Source organism: Gekko japonicus, unplaced genomic scaffold, assembly GCF_001447785.1.
Source record: "Gekko japonicus isolate JY-2015 unplaced genomic scaffold, Gekko_japonicus_V1.1 scaffold1615, whole genome shotgun sequence".
NCBI classification, from domain to species: Eukaryota; Metazoa; Chordata; class Lepidosauria; order Squamata; family Gekkonidae; genus Gekko; species Gekko japonicus.
The window spans coordinates 45,481-55,458 of NW_015176499.1; positions in this window are offsets into that span (position 1 = coordinate 45,481).

Below are 9,978 nucleotides of genomic sequence, written 5' to 3' on the forward strand. Positions count from 1 at the left end.
AGTCCGACTCTAGGGTTGCGGTGCTCAGGGGTCATTTCCTGCAGGAGCGGAGCTCCGGCAGTAAAGAGCCCAGGGGGCGGGCACATGCAACAAGCCCCACCCCCTGCTCCCAGCAGCCCTCAGTCAGAGCAAGAAGCAGCCAGGTAAGTTGCAGAGGCCTCCCGGTCCAAAACAGTCCAGTGGCACCTTTAAGACCAAGTTTTATTCAGGTACAAGCTCTCCCTCCTCTGCGAGGACAGATCTGCACGTCCCCGTCCCCCCCGATAGCTAGAAATCCAAAACAGTCCAGTGGAGCCTGAGCGGTGGGTGTTGCCTTCTGACACACTTCCGGTGATGTCAGGGGGCATGACATATGCAAATAAATTATGCAAATGAGCTATGCTAATGACCCCTCCTGAGCAAAGATAAAAATGTGTGAGTTTGAGGCTAAAAAACTGTGTGCTCCAAGCCCTTTTGCAAGTGGAATGGGTTGTCCAGCTAATATATCAGCATTTCATGGAGGGAACCTAAGAACAGCCCTGCTGGATCTGACCAGGGAGGGTCCATCTAGTCCAGCATCCTGCCTCACACAGTGGCCAACCAGTTCCTCTGGAGGGCCAGCAACAGGGTATGGAGGCTGAGGCCCTCCCCTGAGAAAAGCATCAGAAGAGTCCTGTTGGGTCAGACCAGTGAGGGTCCCTCTAGTCCAGCCTCATGTCTCCCACCGTGGCCAGCCAGTTCCTCTGGAGGGCCAACAACAGGGCAGAGTGGCCGAGGCCTTCCCCCTGATGTTGCCTCCTGGCTCTGGGATTCAGAGGCTTAGCGCCCCTGAATGTGGAGGTTCCCCTCAGTCCCCATGCCCAGTAGCCACTGATAGACTTCTCCTCCATGAATTTATCGAATCCTTTATTAAAGCTCTCTATGGCCATGGCCATCACGACACCCTCTAGCTGCGAATTCCACCTTTTAACCGCTCACGGTATAAAGTCGTATTTCCTTTTACCTGTCCGAAACTATTTTGAAAAGCCTGGAGATTCCAGATCTCCAGGCCCCACCTGGAGACTAGCAACATTATGAATGATACCCTCTTCCAGAACAAGATTTGAGGCCAGTGGCACCTTTAAGACCAACAAAGCACGCTTCCTCAGATATTGTGTGTGCACACGAAAGCTGATCAGAACAGAAGAGAAGCCAACGCTGGGACAGGCCAGTGGCCCATCCAGTCCAACACTCTGTTGTCACACAGTGGCCAAAAATACCAGGTGCCGTCAGGAGGTCCAGCAGTGGGGCCAGGACACTAGAAGCCCTCCCACTGCTGCCCCCCCGGGCACCAAGAATACGGAGCATCCCTTGCCCCAGACCCAGAGTTCCTATCTATACCTTGTGGCTAACAGCCACTGATGGACCTCTGCTCCATATGGTGATCCAATTCCCTCTTGAAGCTCATCCCTTGAATAAAACTTTGTGGGTCTTCCAGGTGCCGCTGGACTTGAACCTTGTTCAGCTGCTTCAGACCAACAGGGCTACCCCACTGGAATCCATCTATCCTTTCCCAGAATGGCTCCGTCCCTTGTTCCAGGCAGAGTCTTCCAGTTTGCAGAACGGTTCTGGGATTGCATTCCAAAGCCCGTTTGGGAAGCGATGTCATTTCCCCCACAATGGCCCCAGTAATTAGACTCAAATATGTATTTAGTTAAGGAAATGTCTAGGGAACACAGCCGTAAAGTTAATTGCTTGCAAAGGTCTTAATGGTGATCCCGTTGCATTAGATTTTCTGCCGTTGCTGACCTTGGCAGCTCCTTCCACGTTTCGCTGAATTCCTGCCGCCGTCCGCCCCCTGGTTTCGAAAGCCGCTGTGGATGAATATGACTTTTTAAAAGAGCGCCTTGAGTCTATTTTTAGACTTGAATGCTTGATATTGATAAATGTTAGGGAATAAATAAGGCATGATCTGCTTAATTCCAAATACGTGAAATGCATGTGTCCGTTTAATGGCGACGAAGTGCTGGGGCTGCCAACTCAAAGCTGGAGAATTCCTGAAGATTTTGGAGCATAGCCTGGGAAGGGCAGAGACTGGGGGGAAGAGAAGGAGAAGGAGAAGAAGGAGAAGGAGAAGGAGAAGAGGAAGGAGAAGGAGGAGGAGGAAAAGGAGGAGGAGGAGGAGGAAAAGGAGGAGGAGGAGGAGGAGGAGATTCGATCAGGCCAATGGCCCATCCAGTCCAACACTCTGTGTCACACAGTGGCCAACAATACCAGGTGCCCTCCGGAGGTCCAGCAGTGGGGCCAGGACACTAGAAGCCCTCCCACTGTTGCCCCCCCCCCAAGCACCAAGAATACAGAACATCACTTGCCCCAGCCTGAGAGTTCCTATCTATACCTTGTGGCTAAGAGCCACTGATGGACCTCTGCTCCATATGCGTATCCATAAAAACATAAGAGAAGCCAATGGCCCATCCAGTCCATCTATACCTTGTTGCTAATAGCCACTGATGGACCTCTGCTTCATATCCTTATCCATAAGAACATAAGGGAAGCCCGTGCTGGATCAGGCCAATGGCCCATCCAGTCCAACACTCTGTGTCCCACAGTGGCCAAAAATACTAGGTACCATCATGAGGTCCACCAGTGGGGCCAGAACACCGGAAGCCCTCCCACTGTTGCCACACCCCAAGCACCAAGAAAAAAGAGCATCCCTTGCCCCAGTTTGAGAGTCCCTATCTATACCTTGTGGCTAATAGCCACTGATGGACCTCTGTTCCATATGCTTATCCAATTCCCTCTTGAAGCTTTCCGTGCTTGTAGCCACCACCACCTCTTGGGCAGTATGTGGTTTGCAAACTGAAATTTGTGAACTGAAGAACAGCAAATTTTGGGCATGCATTTGGCCATGGACCTGCCCCACAGGTACAACATGTGGTGGTTTGTGGCTCTTCATGAGAAACAGCTGAGCTTTTCATGAGGAGCAGAAAGCAGGGTTTTAAATGGCCCTGCTTTCTGCTCCCTGCAAAAGAAAAGCAGTTATCTTACAAAGGAATTTCAAAGCGAGCTCAGAGAGAGTGCTGAATTGCAACTGATAACAAAGCTCAAGCCAATGCATCTTCCTGGACTGAATCGAGACCTAGGTTTCCTGTCTTGTGACCAATGCTGATTTCTCCATGCCTGCATATCACACCTAATCCAATCATGCCTACCATTGTTTTTCAGATGCTATTGTTTTTCACCTGTGGGGAGCACAAAGCAGGGTTTAAATGGCTCTGAGCCATTTAAACCAACAGCTGAGAGGTGGGGAGAAGCCTCCCCACTGGCCCAGCTTCAGGCTCTCTTCTTCTTGTTGTTCTTCTGCTCCTCCTCCTCCTATTCTTCTCCTTCTCCTCTTCCTCCACCTCTTCTTCTTCCTCTTCTTCCCCTTCTTCTTGTTCTCCTCCTCCTTCTATTCTTCTTCTTCTCCTTCTCCTCTTCCTCCACCTTCTTCCTCTTCTTCTTGTTCTCCTCCTCCTCCTATTCTCCTCCTCCTCCTCCTCTTCCTCCTCCTCCTCCACCTCTCCTCCTCCTCTTCTTCTCCTCCTCCTCCTCCTCACCACTACTCCATGCTGGCACACAAGATCCAACACATTTACAAAAGCCTCAGTGGAGAATGGGGAATCAGAATCCCTGACAAAAATAGAAATGAAAAGAAAAAGAAAGAACTGTGGAGTATTTATTCAGCCTATTTTTAGACTACTTTTCCATCCAAAGGCCTTCCAGGGAATGTTCTCCTTCCCTGCAAGCTTCCGTGGGTGTCAATATGTGGGCCAAAGTGGAACTTCAATCAGTCAGTAGCTGAGCTGCAAACTCAATGTTCGGAAATTCCTGGAGATTTTCAGGGTGGATCCTGGGATGGGCAGGGGCCTCAGTGGGGTATGAAACCATAGAGTCCACCCTCCAGAGCAGCCATTTTCTCCAGGGGAGCTGATTTCTGCAGTCTGGAGATCAGTTGTAATTCCAGGAGATCTCCAGGCCCAACCTGGAGACTGGCAACCCTGGCCAGTTCACATAAAGTCCTTCTTCACCCAAAGAGTGATGAACACATGGAATTCACGGCCACAGGAGGTGGTGGTGGCTACAAGCATGGACATCTTCAAGAGGGAATTCGATAAGCATATGGGGCAGAGGTCCATCAGTGGCTATTAGCCACAAGGTACAGGTAGGGACTCTCGCTCTGGGGCAAGGGATGCTCTGTATTCTTGGTGCTTGGGAGGTGCAACAGTGGGAGGGCTTCTAGTGTCCTGGCCCCACTGCTGGACCTCCTGATGGCACCTGGTTTTTTTGGCCCCCGTGTTACAAGAGTGTTTGACTGGATGGGCCATTGGCCTGATCCAACATTGGCTTCTCTTATGTTCTTATGGGTAAACATATGGAGCAGAGGTCCATCAGTGGCTCTTAGCCACAAGGTATAGATAGGAACTCTCCGTCTGGGGCAAGGGATGCACTGTATTCTCGTTGCTTTGGGGAGGGGGCAACAGTGGAAGGGTTTCTGGTGTCCTGGCCCCACTGCTGGACCTCCTGATGGCACCTGGTATTGTTGGCCACTGTGTGACAAGAGTGTTGGACTGGATGGGCCATTGGCCTGATCCAACATTGGCTTCTCTTATGTTCTTATGGATAAACATACGGAGCAGAGGTCCATCAGTGACTCTTAGTCACAAAGTCTAGATAGGAACTCTCGGTCTGGGGCAAGGGATGCTCTGTGTTCTTGGTGCTTGGTGGTGGCAACAGTGGGAGAGCTTCTAGTGTCCTGGCCCCACTGCTGGACCTCCTGAGGGCACCTGGTATTTTCAGCCACTCTGTGACACAGAGTGTTCGACTGGATGGGCATTTGGCCTAATCCAACATTGGCTTCTCTTATGTTCTTATATGGAGCAGAGGTCCATCAGTGGCTATTAGCCACAAGGTCTAGATAGGAGCTCTCGGTCTGGGGCAAGTGATGCTCTATTTCCTTGGTGCTTGGGGGGGGGGCAACAGTGGGAGGACTTCTAGTCTCCTGGCCCCACTGCTGGACCTCCTGATGGCACCTGGTATTTTTGGCCACTATGTGACAACAGAGTTGGACTGGATGGGCCATTGGCCTGATCCAGCATTGGCTTCTCTTATGTTCTTACGTTCTTAACAAATCTATCACACATGTCCCCTCCTGGTCACTGGTGGAGGGATGATGGGAGGTAGGGTTGCCAGATCCAGGTTGGGAAATTCCTGGAGATTTGGGGTGGACCCTGCGGAGGACAGGGACTTCAGTGGAATATGATGCCACAGAGTCCACCCTCCAAAGCATCCATTTTCTCAAAGGCAACTGATCTCTGGAGATGAGCTGTAATTCCTTGGGGTCCCCTGGCCACACCTGGAGGCTGGCATCTGCGCCCTCCTAATTTTGGAAAGCCTGCCCGTCTGATACCCCGGGCAGACAATCCCTCTCCCGCACCCCATCTGGACCCATTAAAAAAAAATGCCTGAGTCAGCAGATGCTTGTGGCCCGCTAACTCCCTCTTCTCTTAAAAAAAAAAAGACAGGATGTTTGGCTTCCCGTCCAATATTAAATTCTCCAGTCTCTCGCACCTCTGAATGGTTTCTCGCTCAGGGCAAAAAATGAAATTACCCCTTTAATAAATTATTATGGATCTAGAGAATAATTTCGGGACGCCTGGCTTTGAATGGTTCGTTGCTCTTGGCCGGGAGCCAGCCGCGTCTGGAAAAATAGCCGCGGCTCCGTTCAGAGGGCTGCCTCAGAGGGCGAGGAGGTAGAGGGGATCCAAAAGCCGTGCAGGCTGGAAGAAGGCGATGAGGGACATCTGAGTTTATCAGTTGAGTTTCTCTCTGGCCCCCGTTCCGAGGGCCCAGGGCCAGCTGGGACACAAAGAGACACTAAAAAAGGATACAGATCTATGTGAAGATATTAGCGTTCCTGTACAAAAACCAGTTCTCCGACACGCAGTCACACTCAGCGGTGACCAAGAGATAGAATCCAATATGGGGATCGGTTAGGGATGCCAACCAATGCTCCCTCTAAGCTGTGAAGTCTTGTGAGCAAAAAATCTACTCTGTGAGCTACTGGCATTAAATTTGTGAGCGAGCGATTTGGCTGCTGCATAAATTAGTTTGGCTCTGGAGCCCTCCTTCCTGAGCAAAGACAAAAAAATTGTGAGCCGGAGGCTAAAAAAACTGTGAGCTAGCTCACATTAACTCAACTTAGAGGGAACACTGACCAACCTTCAGGTGGTAACCAAAAATGAGAGGTCACGGGAGGAAGTGGAAATCCCAAAACAACATCCGTGACCAAAATAGCGAAGAGTCAATAAAGATGTGTTGCAAAATCATTTACTGTAGCAATCCTGTAGAAAATTCTATTATCAATAATAGAAGGGAATCTTCTCCAGAATTACTACAGTAAATGATTTTGCGACATATCTTTATTGACCGTTCGTTATTTTGGTCACAGATGTTGTTTTGGGATTTCAACCTCATTTACTGTAGGGACAGAGATCACTTCACCTGGAGAAAATGGTGGCTTTGGAAGATAGACATTATACCCGATTGAAATCCCTTCCCAAACTCACACTTTTCAGGCTCCACCCCCCACCCCCCCAATCGTCAAGTCCAACCCAGAGCTGGGAATACTATAACGTGTACCTAGGAGCTCTTTCTTTCTTTGTTTCTTTCTTTCTTTCTTTCTTTCTTTTTTTCTCTTTCTCTCTAAGTTATTCACGGTCCACCTATTCCACGAAGACTCAAGGCGGATTACGTAGGGTAAGTCCAGTACAATTGACAGGTTGGGACGTCCAAAAAACAGCGCAGTAAGGTGAGGATATCTGAAAACATACAGACATCTCGTACAGAGACGAAACTAACCTGAGACACAGCCTAAGCATTTAAACATGATGCATTATCCAGGTAAATAATAAAGCACTTAGAAATGGGCTCTGTTTAATGCCAATCGAATGTTCTGAGGATTTGTTCCAAACCGTGCCTTCAATAGTTTTTGGATATGCATACCACTGACTGCGGTGGCTCAGTGGCTAAGATGCTGAACTGCAGACCGGAAGGTCAATAGTTCAGCAGTTCGAGACCCGAGTGCCGAATGACGGAGTGAGCTCCCGTCTCTGATCCCAGCTCCTGCCAACCTATCAGTTCAAAAGCAAAAAATGGCAAGTCAATAAATAGGTATAACTTCGGTCAGAAAGTAACAGCATTCTGTGCACCTTGGCATCTAGTCATGCCGGCCATATGACCACAGAAATGTCTTCGGACAGCGCTGGCTCTTCGGCTTGGAAACGGAAATGAACATCCCCTCCTAGAGTTGAATTCGACTGGCTTTCGAGCAAGGGAAACCTTTATTTTTACCTTTACCATTGACTAATGTTTTTCCAATCAGTATCAACTGTAGGACTGATTAGACTTAAGATATCCCTAAGGTGTGCTGCCTCATAGTACAGTTTCAGGTCTAGAATGCCAAGGCCCCATACCTTAGATGGCTTTTAAGTACCTTTGCACTGAATCTTGATTTCTTGTAAGACCTGTCATAGCATCCAACTGGAAAACTATTCATCCGCCAACCGTCAGTGTAAACTGTGGGATTATTTTATAATGGAGAAGATAGCTGATCGAGTTTCATTGTAAGAGACTATTCATTATAACTCCAGATTTGTGGAGCAAGGGTTTCCGGCACTAGAATACTCGATGTGCAATGACACGTTAGAAGAAATGGTGCAGTCCAAGCAACATGATAGTATAGTAGCACATTTTTTAACTGTCAGTATTATCAGATTAATTATTTCTGCAATGCTAGTCTTTCCTTTGTTCCTTTGTTCAATTTCTTTCCTTTGTTCAATTTCTCTCCTTTGTTCAATTTTTGGTAATGGTAAATTCATAGGTTAAGAAGAAGATGAAGACAAAGACGAAAAAGAAGAGGAGGAGGAGGAGATTGGATTTATACCCCACCCTTCACTACCCAAAGGAGTCTCAGAGCGGCTTACAAACTCCTTTCCCTAGTGGTTAAGTCCACGGACTCTAATCTGGGAGAACCAGGTTGGATTCCCTACTCCTCCACTTGCACCTGGCCAGATGACCTTGGGCAAGCGTAGTTCTGATAAGAGCTGTCTTTGAAAAAGAGCAGTTTCTGTCAAGAGGTCTCTCAGCCCCATCGACCTCACAAGGTGTCTGTTGTGGGAAGGGGAAGGGAAAGGAGTTTGTAAGCCGGTCTGAGACACCTTTGGGTAGTGAAGGGAGGGGTATAAATCCAATCTCTTCTTCTTCTTCTACCTTACTTTCAGATGTTTATAAATGAAAGCCATTTTTTCCTCCAAAGTTTGGCAAGCGGCCCCATCCTTTCCAATGGGCACTCTTCCTGCCAAATGCTGAACACTGTAAAAGTAACTCTGAGTCCTAATTTTGTACCCAAGTACCACACATCGCGTGGGAAGCAGTGTCTAGTTCCACTTGGAATGCCTTGGCTTTGCCTTCGCTTGAGAAATCACCTGTCAGGCTCGACAATCAAGCGCCACTTCCCACGTTTTTCAGGTGGCCTTCGGACAAAGGGAGACATTCCACCCCGCAAACAGAGGCTGGGCCGTTGGGTTCCGTAGCATTTAAATGTGCTGACCGATCCCTGCAGTTCCTGTTTTCCGACCATCTTTGGTTTCACCGTGTTCCGAAGGCTTGTGTGGGAGGAGGTTATTTTCTGATTCTAAGTAGCAGTTTGGCGAAGGAACTGACCGAGGCTGTGATAAATATTGAGATAATCACCCGTCTTCTTCTAACCGCACATCTCTTCTTGGGAATGATTGGACAGATGGTACCATGGGGGTGATGTGCCAAGCCAGACTGTGCTTCAGGGGGCTGTGGTCCCCAAAATACTGGAACCTGAGGTTGTCCAACAAAGCCGATGGACAGTAGATTCAGGACAGACAAAAGGAAATACTTCTTTACATAGGTGAAGGCATCCCTTGCTCGAAAGGCAGTCGAATCCGACTCTAGGGTGCGGCGCTCAACTCCGTTTCGAAGCCAAAGAGTCAGCGCTGTCTGAAGTCTTCTCCGTGGTCATGTGACCGGCATGACTAAACACCGAGGCGAACAGAATGCTGTTACCTTCCCATCGAAGCGGTACCTATTTATCTACTTGCAATTTCTTGGAGGAGGAGGAGGAGAGGAGATTGGATTTATACCCCGCCCTTCACTTGGAGTCTCAGAGCGGCTTACAAACTCCTTTCCCTTCCCCTCCCCACAACAGACACCCTGTGAGGTGGGTGGGGCTGAGAGAACTCTGACACAAACTGCTCTTTCAGGAACAGCTGTGCCAGAGCTTGTGACTGACCCAAGGTCACATCAGCAGGTGCAAGTGGAGGAGTGGGGAATCAAACCCAGTTCTCCCAGATTAGAGTCCGCACACTTAACCACTACACCAAACTGGCTCTCAAACTGGGATGTCCCTCATAGCAACTCTAATGCTGAAACTGCACACGAGCTAAGGGGTAATTGCGATACCTGCTGCTGGAGCGCCCTGAAACTCTTGATGGTTGCACCATTGTTTTGCTACTGTAGTCCAGGGCGCTTCTGATGTTCTTCTCAGGGGAAGGCCTTGGCCTCTCTGCCCTGTTGTTGGCCCTCCAGAGGAACTGGCTGGCCCCTGTGTGAGACGGGAGGCTGGACTAGAGGGACCCTCCCTGGTCTGATCCAGCAGGGCTCTTCTGATGTTCTTCTCAGGGAAAGGCCTTGGTCTCTATACCCTATTTGAGAGCCAGTTTGGTGTAGTGGTTAAGTGCGCGGACTCTAATCTGGGAGAACCTGGTTTGATTCCCCACTCCTCCACTTGCACCTGCTGATGTGACCTTGGGTATAGTGGTTAAGTGCGCGGACTCTAATCTCGGAGAACCGGGTTTGATTCCCCACTCCTCCACTTGCACCTGCTGGATGACCTTGGGCAAGCCATAGTTCCGTCAGGCTGTTCTTGAAAAAGCATTTTCTGTCAGAGGT